General features: G+C 37.3%; 1 long non-coding RNA gene across 1 annotated transcript in view; it reads right to left on the bottom strand.

Annotated features, from left to right (window-relative positions):
* Nucleotides 1-10,287, bottom strand: part of LOC136052521 (uncharacterized) — a 53,362-nt gene extending 43,075 nt beyond the window's left edge. The window contains exons 1-2 of the long non-coding RNA XR_010622552.1: nucleotides 9,846-10,287; nucleotides 8,808-8,936 (exon numbers count right to left, since the gene is read on the bottom strand). This is a non-coding gene — a long non-coding RNA (uncharacterized LOC136052521). The remainder of the gene's footprint in view (nucleotides 1-8,807; nucleotides 8,937-9,845) is intronic.
* Between the last annotated feature and the right edge of the window lie 2,088 nt (nucleotides 10,288-12,375).

Genomic DNA, 12,375 nt, shown 5'->3' with positions numbered 1-12,375 from the left:
GCATGTCACACCTTGCTTACTCTGGGGACACACAAGAGAACATGCATAAATCTCACGAAGAACATGAGGGAAATAAAATTATAAAAATATATACACTTATGTGTATGCATCACTTTTATGCGTTGTATTATAATTTCTTCTCCTATTCTCTTCCAGGATGTAAGTCTAGCTAATATTGTCAAGGGGGAAGTTACACTGTATATATCCAAACCCTCTATAAATTGTCTGCAAGATTACATGCAAAATCATGCATTTTAAAAAGCTGAAATACTGATTTCTTGAATGTTATACCTTTGTTTCAAAACTTGGACTACACGATAGTCGATAAGGTAGCTGGTGATGAGAAAGAATAATGATTAACTTTACTCACAATGGACAACTGAGTAAAAGAAGCAGAAAAAACTTTCCTCTTCTCCTTCAACAATTTGCAATTTCATGCATCTTTCTTACATAATGTTTAATAAATGGAAAGTCTGTTACAAAAATTAAACTGTAACACCAGTAATGGAAACTTGTTTCATAAGCTGAAGGGAGGCCCAGAAAATGTATTGGTATATTTCTATCACATTTTTCTTCTCCAATGTGATGACGGTGATATTTTTTTGGCTAATAAATGCTGCTGTATTATGTACGACTAAAACAAGAAGACATAATTTCTGTGTTCTCCTTTTGCAAGTCAAGTTCTACAGATCTGAAGCAACTGTTTTAGTGACCACGTTTGTATTCAGAAAAAGGAAATCTAAAAAAACAAGGACAAAGAACGTCCACTGATTCTATACTTATTCCAAAAGCAGTGTCTGCCTGTGTTTGCTGAAACTAGTTGACTTAAATACTGGTGTAAAAAAGACAAAACGTATGTACCATTCAATGCAACTTCTTTAATCATTACGCACTTTTTTTTTTTAATAGAATTAAAGAACTGGCTGTTTTCCCTTATTTGGTTAAAACTAGCATTGAAATATTGTCAAACACAAAATAAATGTTATCTTCTTAGCATTTTTTACATGTTTTTCCAGGACATTTCCCTTTCAAAACCATTTTTAAAACATCCAGTAGTGTTTGGGTTTTTTCTTTTGGTTATTCTCAAATGAAAAATTCAAAAGGTCTACTGTAAAGTGAGCAGTACTTGCTTAACAGTCTCTGATTGTAAGCAAACAGACAGTGTATGAACATCTGACTATTCTAAAGAACCTTTTCAAAAGGAAAGCCCAGGTTAGTTTTGTCACTTGTCTCTTAAGCCATTTGTAGGAATAGCTAGTAATAACTGCTGCTCTTCGAAGAGCTGAAGCAGTAGCACTATTGTGAACAAACCCCAAGGAATTGCTTCTGCAAACTCAGCTATCAATCTAACACTGAAAGGCAGCTCAGTAGTTCCAAAAAGCTTTGCAAATTCCATTTCTTTTTGAATTTAATCTGATAATTATTATCTACAGAGTACACTGAGAAAATCTGTCACCACTGTCGATTCAAATTTTAAAAATCACCTCAAGAAGGCAAAAAAAATATTGGCACAGTGGCTCAATAAAAATCCTAAGGCTCACTGTTATGCTATTCTTGAAAGTAAGCAATGAAAAAATAGGTTTTGGGAAATAGCACTTTTAGTTCAAGTGTACTAGTTTTAACATGAGCACAGTTGAATTATTTTTGCTTCACAGCTGCTTAGCTACATTGAACTCTACTGTGGAAACATATTCATTACATTATTAAGGAGCAAATGGTCTTATTTGCTTGTTTGCTTCGGCAATACCCTGTCAAGTACTAAAATAAACAACTGATCTGACTTCCCTCTCTATGGAGTAGTAGACAAGTTAGTAGAAATCATATTAACAAACTTTTCATATTTTTTTAATTTATTAATACTTCATTAAAAGATAGCTTCTGCTATTGAGTATTTATTTTTACATCTGCTTGTTTTATGTACGTTATGAATGGCTACCAGAAATTCTGGTACAACAAAATTATTGCTGCTCAGAGTATTAAAAATCTTTAGGTTCTTAATTACCTGTTAGAACAGTTCATAGTGAAAGGAATTCTAAGTCCCAGTAAGAATCACATAAGCAGCACATGTCTGGTAGTAGCAAATATCTGACATTACTTGAATACAAGGAACTTGTCTAAGAAACTGGGAATGTCCTAGAGCCAAGCCACAGTTTATTTGACTGCAAATGTTTTTACAGTTAGTAATAATGAAGCAGCAGACAAATGGCATGAGAAATTGTATTCCTGACTTTTTAATATCTGCACAGAATAAATAAATTCATAATTGATTCAAGCAGGGAAACAGAACGCTAGCCTTTCATTGTCAGCTGACATCCAGTCTCATCACCAGAGAGCACAAATGAAATGCTAATGGAAGAGAAGATGAATGCCAGTTTCCTTCACTTTGCTCCAAGTTTCAGAGGCTTTCTACAATAAAAGATAGCTGTTTGTGGAGACTGGCTTGTTCCATACCATTAACTCAGAACAAAACATATTTTTAGTGGGACAGCAGTGTTTACTTGTAAGAACTGATGAATTGTACACCGCCATTTATCACTTCTAGACAAAGACATTCAGGCACAATTTTGGACATAAATCAAGGTACATGCTCCTAAATAAAAAAGGGATTGCTAAGTCCCTAAAACTGCATAGATTGAGGTCAGATTGGCCATAGCAACCAAGAATGGTACTTAGGCCTCTAGTAAGACTTAGCAACCAATAAATGAGCTCAGATCTCTTTTCATCTCCACTGGTGTGAAAGCCAAAATTAAAAAGATTAGATCACGCTGCAGCCATCACAATAGACTTCACAGTGAAAAAGTCATTTCTAGCCTTTGATTCACATCAAATAAATAACATTCATCCCTTCCATAATGAACAACTTTCAAAGTAAATTGAATCTCCATAGTGCCGCTTTCCCTTGCTGCACCGTATTTACATGACAATGTATCACAGGAAGCTCAGAGTGGGTCTTACAAATGGAAGACCGAGTGCAAGGCGTCTTTAGTGCTGATTGCAGTATATTCAGCTTTAAAATGATTCCCATTTAAACATAATGCCCTGTAGATTATAATAAATATAAACAATGCTTTAAATCTTGCCGGATGAAACTTTGTCATTATTTCAGTATGGAAATCACATAGCAAACAGCTCCCTCCCCTTTTCTTTTCCAGTCCATCCATTTGAGGATATTCAGCAAATTCAACTTTCCAGGAGTACTGGTGATACTATCTGTCTGGCGTTTCCAGGAAAAGACATGGTACGTCATTTTGTTTTGATTGCCTCTTTTCACGCAATCGCTATTCTCTCTCATATATATTTTGAAGCACTCCAACAATACTTTTCAATGTTGCAAAACACATAGGCAACCTACTACATCCTTCACACACAAAGCAGCAGGTATTGTTGTTCTTCCTCTCCCTAGCGCAGAAGATATTTGTAAATAGGTAACACTGCACACAGCTGCAGGAATCTAACACAGATTTGACATAGGAGATCAGAAAACATACCTCACAAATGTTTGCATCATATTGTCCTTCTATACTCTGTTTTTCCTGCACAGTTTCTCATTACTAAAAATAGATAATCATTCCCCTCTTACTGCAGCTTGCCTAAACTGTCATTTAAAGAAAATGTTCAAAAGCGGTATTTTAAAATGAGAGTTCTACACCTACAATAACAATATGCAGAAATAATTTCAGTCCTCCGCAGCAACAACTCATGTAGATTATACTATTTGAACTCAGCAGGGAACCTCATTAATTTTTAAAACTCTCTGACCTCAGTGCAGTTAAGAGTGTAAAAATAATTACGAATTAGGGTTGAGGGAGCACTGTTTTAATATTGCATGTGTACTATCAGCTACACAGCATTTTATTGCACATGGACATTTATTACAACTAAGCATTATTTTAACTCAGTCAGAATACATCTTCACAGATAATTTTAAAAGCAAAAATGCTAGAAACTCCTTATTTTTTAGAACGTAACTATAGTAGCCACTGCTTCAATGCAAAACCCCTGCCTGCTTCCTGCAAACAGTCTCATAACACAAAGCATGCAAGCACAGTTTTACAAGCTAGTAACAGCCTGGATACTGCAGTAAACTGAAACACTTCTATAACCCAGCGCATCTGAAAGCTAACAATTTCTAACTTATTTAGAAGGCTATAAAATACGCGTCTGTGAGTATAAATAGTCTCTCTTACCTAAAACTTGTCAGCAGAAAGATCCTTCTCCATTGTTGTCACCTCCAGTGCCCCCTCTTGCCACCATGGAGATTGGTTCTGCTATGTTTATTGCTGTGTGCCTCAGTTACAGCCGTGACACGGATCTGCTGGCAAAGGGGTGTGTGTGAGTGGGTGCGTGTAGGAGCAAGGAGAGCCCGCGGATTTCGGGACGGAGAATCTAAACCTTGGGCCAAGTCAGGGCTGGAGAAGAGCTATCAAAGCTCTGTCCCTCGTCAACGAGCAGACAAGGTTCTGCTTTCCCCCTCCCCAGTGCGAAGCAGGGCTGTCAGTAGGGATTCCCACTAGTGGGGCTCTAGCGGAGGCAGACCTCCTGCTTGCTAGTGCCTGCCCAGCAGCCCGTGCAGAATACAGGTAGCTATTGTTCCTCAGACAGATATGTAGCCAGCCACTCAGACTCTGACAGATCTCAACAAACCAGTGAGCCTGCCTTCATTTTAACTCTTTATTTACTAGTGCTTTACTTTTTACAAAGGTCTCCTTCTGTTCCAGAGAAGGAGGGGCTGGGAAGGCAGGAAAAAAAAAAAAGAAAACAACATGAGAACATCGGTGCATCATCCTGGTTCTGTTAAGGAAAGTGTTTCAGGTTTCACATACATGGGAAGAAATCCTATATACATCTAGATGCATTGATTTTTATTTTGGAATCTGATCTAGCCTAGTTCTGGGCAACACATCAGCAGCACACTTCAGCTGTAAAACAGGATTCCAGCTCTGTGAGGTAAATGACTCCTGTTCTGACACCTTAATTCTCATAGTTCACAAGGAAATAAAAGAATTTGAAGAGACACCATTCATTTTTGCATAAATACTTCAGTTATAAAAATTTAAATTGCAGTTTAGTGCAAGTGCTTCACCACAGGCTGGGTGATTTTCCACCAGCAATCGGTTTTCAGCCCTGGCTGGAAGTGAAGATAGGGTCTCCGACACAGAAGTGTGTTAGAGCACGGACATACCTAGACAATTGGCACCAGAGAGAGGAAGCAGATACTCAGTCTTACAATGATCTTATTTTTTGGTAAGCTGATTTTACTTACATGAAAAGGATTTCTATTTAGTAAGAGATAGAGCTTAAGAATGTATTCACAAAAACAGCGAAGGAAGCTGTTAGATAATATGTCTTGACGTTTATGTTCAGTGCTTGACTTTTAGCAAGTAATGTGTTATTATTTGAAGGACTTAAGATTCTGTGTCCTGGTTAAATATTGGATAAGCTCAGCCCAGGTTTATACCTCACCTTTAAACACACTTTTCTCCCTTCTTCATTCTAAACCAGTCTTAATTTTATTTCAAGCAGGCTACAGTAGAATGTGCATACTTGCTTTGGGGCAGGTTGACTGAATTGCTCTAAAGCAATTTTGAAGTGTGACAGTTGAAGATTACACCATTTTTCCCACAGCAATAAAATGTGATTTGTAAAATACAGATTTGTAGGTTTGTTTTGAATAACCAGACTGCTAACACAATTGCAAATTAGAGACATGATGTCAAAAGCCATATTTTAACCTGGCAGATGCTATGAATTCAGACAAGTCTCATCAACAATTATATAAATAATCACTTTTTCAGGAACATCATATAAATCTGCATGCGCTTAGTTTGACAATTTGCCTATGGTCATTTTATAGCATTTCACAGTAAGTTTTTCTTCATCTTTGAGAATTTGGTTAGTCTTCTACAGAACTTCCAGGCATTTGGTGCTTTTCAAGGCTCTTGCAGTGCAGCAAGAAATGAGCAGACCAGCAAGAAAGCAAATACGTGTTATTCAGGGCAATGCACTCTGTGCAGCAGAGCACCCCTGGACCAGTAGTTGCATTTTAAAGAAGCTGGACTCGGTATTCACAAACCCTGCTGCTGCTTTGTCACACACTATCTGATTTACGCCAATGAGAATATCAGCTGTTAGAAACTGAGACATCCCCTGGACTATACTTTTCCTCATTACCTTACAGAAGTGCTCAGCATTGTGCAGAAAGAAAGCTCTGAATTAAAAATATATTTACAAATCTATAGTGTTCTTCAATAAAACATGATTTCATTACAAATTCCGAAGCATTCTGTGTCTCTGCCCTTTCTCTTTCGAGCAAACCAGTGACTGGCCACTAAAACCTAACACACAACTAAAAATCGCTGAAAGACTGCCTGCCAGGCAGCCTCTGTGCTGCTGGGTGTTGGAGGACCCATGCCAGCTGACAAGCTAGCCACAAGACCCCAACTACAACAGCTGAGAACAACCCGGCTCTTCTCTCTACTCTGCCCACTGTGCTGATGGCACTGCAAAGTGAGGACCATCAACACCACCCTGAGAAAGGTCTCAAGCACAGCTGTAGATCACGTGAGGCTTCTGAGCACAGTCACATATAGTACCAGCCTTTGGCAAGACCTTGCTCAGCTCTATAGCCTGAGATACTCTTCCCTGAGTGGTGTCTCCCATTGCTGTTGCAATTGCCTCTTGACTGGGTAGCACATACCATTCAAAACAACGCGGTATTAAAAAACAGGAGGTTGTGAGAGAATGAAAACTTTTCACAGTGAGATAATTTGAGCCGGACACCATGTGGGAGGATGGAGAAATCTGTGCTTTCTGTGAGCGCCTGACTTCCTCCCCAGAAACCCTTGCTGTTTTTGCTGGAATCATCCCCAGCCTGCGTCCGTGAGGGAAACAGCTTTCTTTAGATTTTGAAACAATACTGGAGGAAAAATACTTTCCAAAGACCTTCTGTACTCTCTGATGGCTGCCTCTGGGCAGGAAGATGACCCTTCCTTCCAGTCAAGTCTACCACAAAAAGCTGATAGCAGCCACCTTGCTACAAAGTGCACACTGTGAATTTTGTAAAGGGCAAAGTTTCTTCATACGGAGCAGCACAAAATACATATATATATATATATATATATATTCTTTGAACAACAAAAGCACACAAGCACAGATCTGTTGCTAAAGTGGGAGGAAAAGCAAGGTGTGCGTTATGAGCACAATGATGAATATCTCATCTCATACAAAAGAGGCTATCTGAACAGCTTCAACAGATTTCTCAGGAGAAAGAAAGCCATGCCTGCCCTGCATAGTAACCCCTTGTCTGAGGACATCACTTCTGATCACACAACTGTAGTGATTTTTCAGCTAGTACACAAAGTCTGACTTGCACAAACAAAGCCACATTCCACCATCGTGCACCCATTTTCCTTCAGAAATGCCAATTTAATAATTCTTTAGTAAATAGCTTTATATTAAGAGATTATTCATACCAAATATAAAAAAGCAAAAAGTTTCAGTACCTAACTGTTACACAGGTGAAACATCATGTACCCCAGCACATCACCTCAATTAACCTTTTGCCTTAGTTTGCAGACAACCTAGAAAAAGTGGTGTCTCCCTGTGATCAAAAATCAGGTTTACAACTTCACAATGTTTGTGGTTTGTTCTCTGTACAAATGAATATGGCACAAGGCAATATTTATGAACTGCAATTCAGATTTTACTGACTTTGTTTTGATCTTCTTTTCTTTCATATAAAAGTTATTGCAAAACATGATATGTGAAAGCATTGATATTTTTCTTTTATAAAAAATAAATTTCTTTAAAATGTGGTAATTAGGCATTATTTATCAGAGAAAACACTTAAAAACATAATTTTGGAAACATCAAGATATAGAAATATTTAAACTGGAGCAAGTGCTTGTTTTGCTTCTGATATTGGAAAGTAAAGTATTTAGTTAGAAAAAAACTTACGTTTAACATAGGCTTAACTGTATTTGTTCACTGTGATAGAAAACAAGATATTACAGTTGATAAAAGTGTCCTTAGGCTTCCCAACATTTTACATAATAGCTTTTCTTTACAATGCTCTGCTAAAACAGCACAACCTTTCTTCCCCCTGACTCTATCACAGAAACATTAATTAGAGTATTGCATTCTCCACTAGATACTCTGTGATAGCAAATGTCAGGGATTAGGACTCAGCAACATAATTACAAACATTCTACATAACACCATAGGAAAGTAGCATCAGAGATGCATTTCACCAGTTCATGTTCCTCATACAGATTACACTTTTGATACATGATCTGTTGGGAAAAATAGGTAGAAGTTGGCAGTGTATGCTCCCCATCCTTCTGAACCCACTCACCCCTCAGCACCCGATAACTTTAGAGCTAACATCAGCAGACTGAATCGAGGTTCAAAATAAGGATAAAGCTTTTCATTTATAACTCTTCAGATTCTGAATCCCAAATACACACTTCACAATACCTCCCTACATTCAACGCTAAGCCCTAACACTTACCTAACTGCTGGTATGTGAATTACAACCACAGGCTATATTTGTGTATTATAGGGTAAATTAAACTATTTTAGAGACTTATCATTACAGTCAATTTTGTACCCAGTTCCAGGTCAAGACAAGAAATAAACAGAATGAGAATTTTCCTGAAAACAAAACACAGTACAAATGGGATGAAAAGAGTTCCTCTGGTTTAAGTAGGCAGACTACATTACAGATATTCCAGTTTGACAATTCACCTGTTATCAGGAATTTGTATTTAGTAACTGTTCTCGTTAGCTCAAAGCCCAGGTGGACCTACCGCTTTAACTGCTGATTCACAGGAATTGCTGCATTCAAAGGGCCATAGTAAAGTAGCTGGTCAGAGAAAACACAGACAGGGCTGCCCTTGTAGCTTCGAGACTCCATGTGTAGTTTTCTTCCTCGGAATCTTTGATAAAAGTCAGAATACAACATGATTTATTGATGTAGCAAAGTCATTACTATTCAGAGCAAAAAATGTTATTGGACTTCCCTCCAGCTAGTGCTGTTTAAGAAAGCCTTTAAAAAGCAATTTAATTCCATTCCACAAAGTCAAATTTTCTCCACAGATAATTGGTTTCCATTATACATATAAAAAGCTACAATGAAGCCAATAAGTCAAACTATATCTTTCTTAGGATTTATATTTATTACTGAAAGATTGACTCGCTTTTACAAGGATCGTATTCTCTTTTTCTACTAGTCACCTGAAAAACCTTACTGTTAATAACATAAGTACATGTTATAGCAACATTCACCAATGTACCATGAAATTTGAATATAACCAAGAATTCTTCTGATCTCTCGCATTTATTGCCAAAAAATTTCATGCTGTCATCTGACACAGATTAAATCTTCATGTGTTAACTTTCTCAGTACGAGTTAAAACATTCACATTACTTTCAGAGCTTGAACCATGTAGCTGGAAAGTATTTACCTGACTTTGGTCAATATTTTAAAATGAATACACTAAAACAAATACTACAGCCTTCTGTTGTGTATATATGAGTAATATCTAGTAATGTGTCTTACCACTGGGTATGTTTATATTCAAAGAGCCCAGGAACACCAGTGCTCTTCTCAGCACCTTAAAACATCAGACTTGCAAACCTAATACACTAATTACATCAAAGCAACAAGACAAAGCAATTCAAAAGCTAACAAAGTTGGGAAAGTAGGAACAGACATTAGTTTTTTTTCCATAATTAAAAAACTTAACCAAAAACACAAACTCATTCAAAGCCCTAATCCTGCTTATAAGTTATATGACTAAAAGTAACCTCCAGGCTAAAGCAACAAACGAAAAAGAAATACTTACTAAATCCCTCATCTTGCTTAGAATTCATGTCTTTTTCTTCTCTTTTTTCTTTTTTCATTTCTTAATTTTCAATAAGACCAGGAGATTCAAATTTGAAAGCTGTATTAGTTACTGTCCTGTTCCCGCAGCTCTTCAGTTGTAGTACGGAGGAAGCTTGGCTGGTATTGTTTTGAGAGAAAGACAGTGGCCTGTGTAAGCTAAGAGGCTCTGCACTGTCTGAGGATCTCTGCAGTGCTCTTAAACTCCTCCACAGAGACAGGTATTTGTTGCTGCCTGTTGTCCAAACAGGTTCATCAGAGCTATTACTGTCACCTTCATTTTTCAGTCGCGGCAGCCCTACTTGCTGAGAGGAGAGAGGTTTCTTTCTTTCACTATTTATTTGCTTTTGGATTGGAGGAAGAGGCTCCAAGATTTTCAATTTGAGATCAAAGACAGGCACGTAATGGGACGCAACAGAGTTTTCTGAAATCTGCTCAGAATAGCAGTCCAAGTTCCCACGTTCAGCGCTCACAGCTCCGTAAGCTTCATGGGGAAAGAAAGAAAGATCGATAGATAGATAGATACATGCACGCAGACACGCACACATTTTAAATATATTAGTTTTCCCCCTTGCAGCACTGCGGTCTCTCTATTGTCAAATAATAACTGTATCTGAAAAGAAAGCACTTAATAAGGCTAAGGTCAGACTGCTTAGACTTGGCATTTGCTGCGATAACAAATCAGAAATGATAGCATCGTACAGATTTATGAATTTTTTGCCCCCGCAGTCACAAACATCAGACGTTTACTTTATAAAGAAAGCTTTTAGATTCTTCCTGCAGTTTCCATAGTGATTTCATTTTTTCCCTTTTATCACAGATTGGCTGAAGTACTGCTACCCTTTGTGGTTTAAAAGGCTTGCGCTACCAACTCTCGATAGAAAAGCACTGATGCTAAAGCACACACCAATACATACTGTCAAAAATAATTGAAATAGATAAATGCTGCCTAAAAAAGGTTGCAGTATTTTCTCTGCTTGTCCCAAACACTACTGGAGAATAATGTTTCAAATGAATAAATGTAATTAACTTGAGCCAAGCATGCTGCTGTTCTGTTTTCCATAACCTATGAAACTTCTGTTAGGGAACTGGTCACGCACAAAATAATCTACTTTCAAAAACCTTTAACAGAGCTTACTTCACGTGAAATGCCTGATTGTCATAAAAATTAAAGCAATTTCACACGTTTTTTGTTTGTTTGTTTTTAATCTTTTAAAGAAAACCCACATGCAAATGATATTTTTCCTCTTTCTAATAAGTTTGTTCTGTTAGAGAACATACTGGCTTAAGGAACAATTACACTGTTTCTGGCAAAGCAAACAATGCTCTCTATTGCTGGAAAGATAACCACCTTTCAAAGTAAGCCTAAAGGATTAGTTTCTGTTTAACCCCTTGCTAAACAAATGCAACAGTCATCTTCTCAACAAAACAGAACTCGGCTAAACAAAGATTTTTTATTTAGTTATCACACCTTTAAAAATGGAGTCTTTAGATTACAGAATGCAAGCACAGTATTTCCCTACCACTCTTTCAATCAGCTTAATAAAAAGTGGGTGCACAGCTAATCCTACCCAGTTGCTTCACTCTCATGGGAGTTCCTATTCTTGTAAGTCATAGTCTCACTTATCAAAAATACCAAATTCAGATCACATACTGATGTATTACAAAAACTCTTCAAGCTGGAAATTTTCAAGGACACTATGAAAACCATGAGGTTGATATACTTTACCTGTGAATTCTGCATTAACTTTTTTATTTTTATACGAAATTGGCAAAACTCTACAAAATACAGTACTGTTAAACAGATGTTTTAATTTAGGAAACAGATAAACATTGGGCAACTTTCTTTTTGATGCACTTATGAAAATGAATTATTTATTTTCAAACAAATTATCTATGGCAAACCATCACAATCCCTATTTTCTTGTCATCTGTTTATGAGGGGAGTTATGGAACTGACTTTTGTTGTTGGAATGTTAAAATCTGCTCTTAGGCACTACTCATCCATTAAACAGGCGATAACTGTGAACATAAAATATGTTAATACTTGCTGTCAATAAAGTTTATTGAAAGAAAGAGATTGCAGCATGGTGAAAGCAAAGAACTAAATGTAAATCGATTACCAATAGAGATTTGAAATAAAAAGCAGACAGTTATTAAGATTGTGTTGATTACTGACAAGCTCCACAAGTGGTCCTTGAAAAAATAAATGCAGACAGATGCAGCTCTGTTGGGATCTGATCTGATCTGCCCTGGGACATGGGGGTGGGCTAGCTGAGCTCCTGAAGTTGCTGTTGCCTCTCTGTAAGCAACCAGTGAACAATCACTTTTAGCAAACCTGATAGAACCTGGACCTGCTCTTCATGCCTATTTTCCACCACAGTCATCTCAAGAATCATTTAATGAACCATTTAGACGCTGTATTGAAGTAATCAGCTTCATCTGGCTTTCAGTGATAAATATCATCAGCATGAGGATTTTTTCTGTGCTGG

The sequence above is a fragment of the Cyrtonyx montezumae genome, unplaced genomic scaffold, assembly GCF_038088225.1.
Source record: "Cyrtonyx montezumae isolate F1298 unplaced genomic scaffold, pur_monq_1.0 scaffold_3, whole genome shotgun sequence".
Classification (NCBI taxonomy): Eukaryota; Metazoa; Chordata; class Aves; order Galliformes; family Odontophoridae; genus Cyrtonyx; species Cyrtonyx montezumae.
Note: the sequence above shows the minus strand (reverse complement) of the source record. Positions and strands in the feature narration are given on the sequence as shown.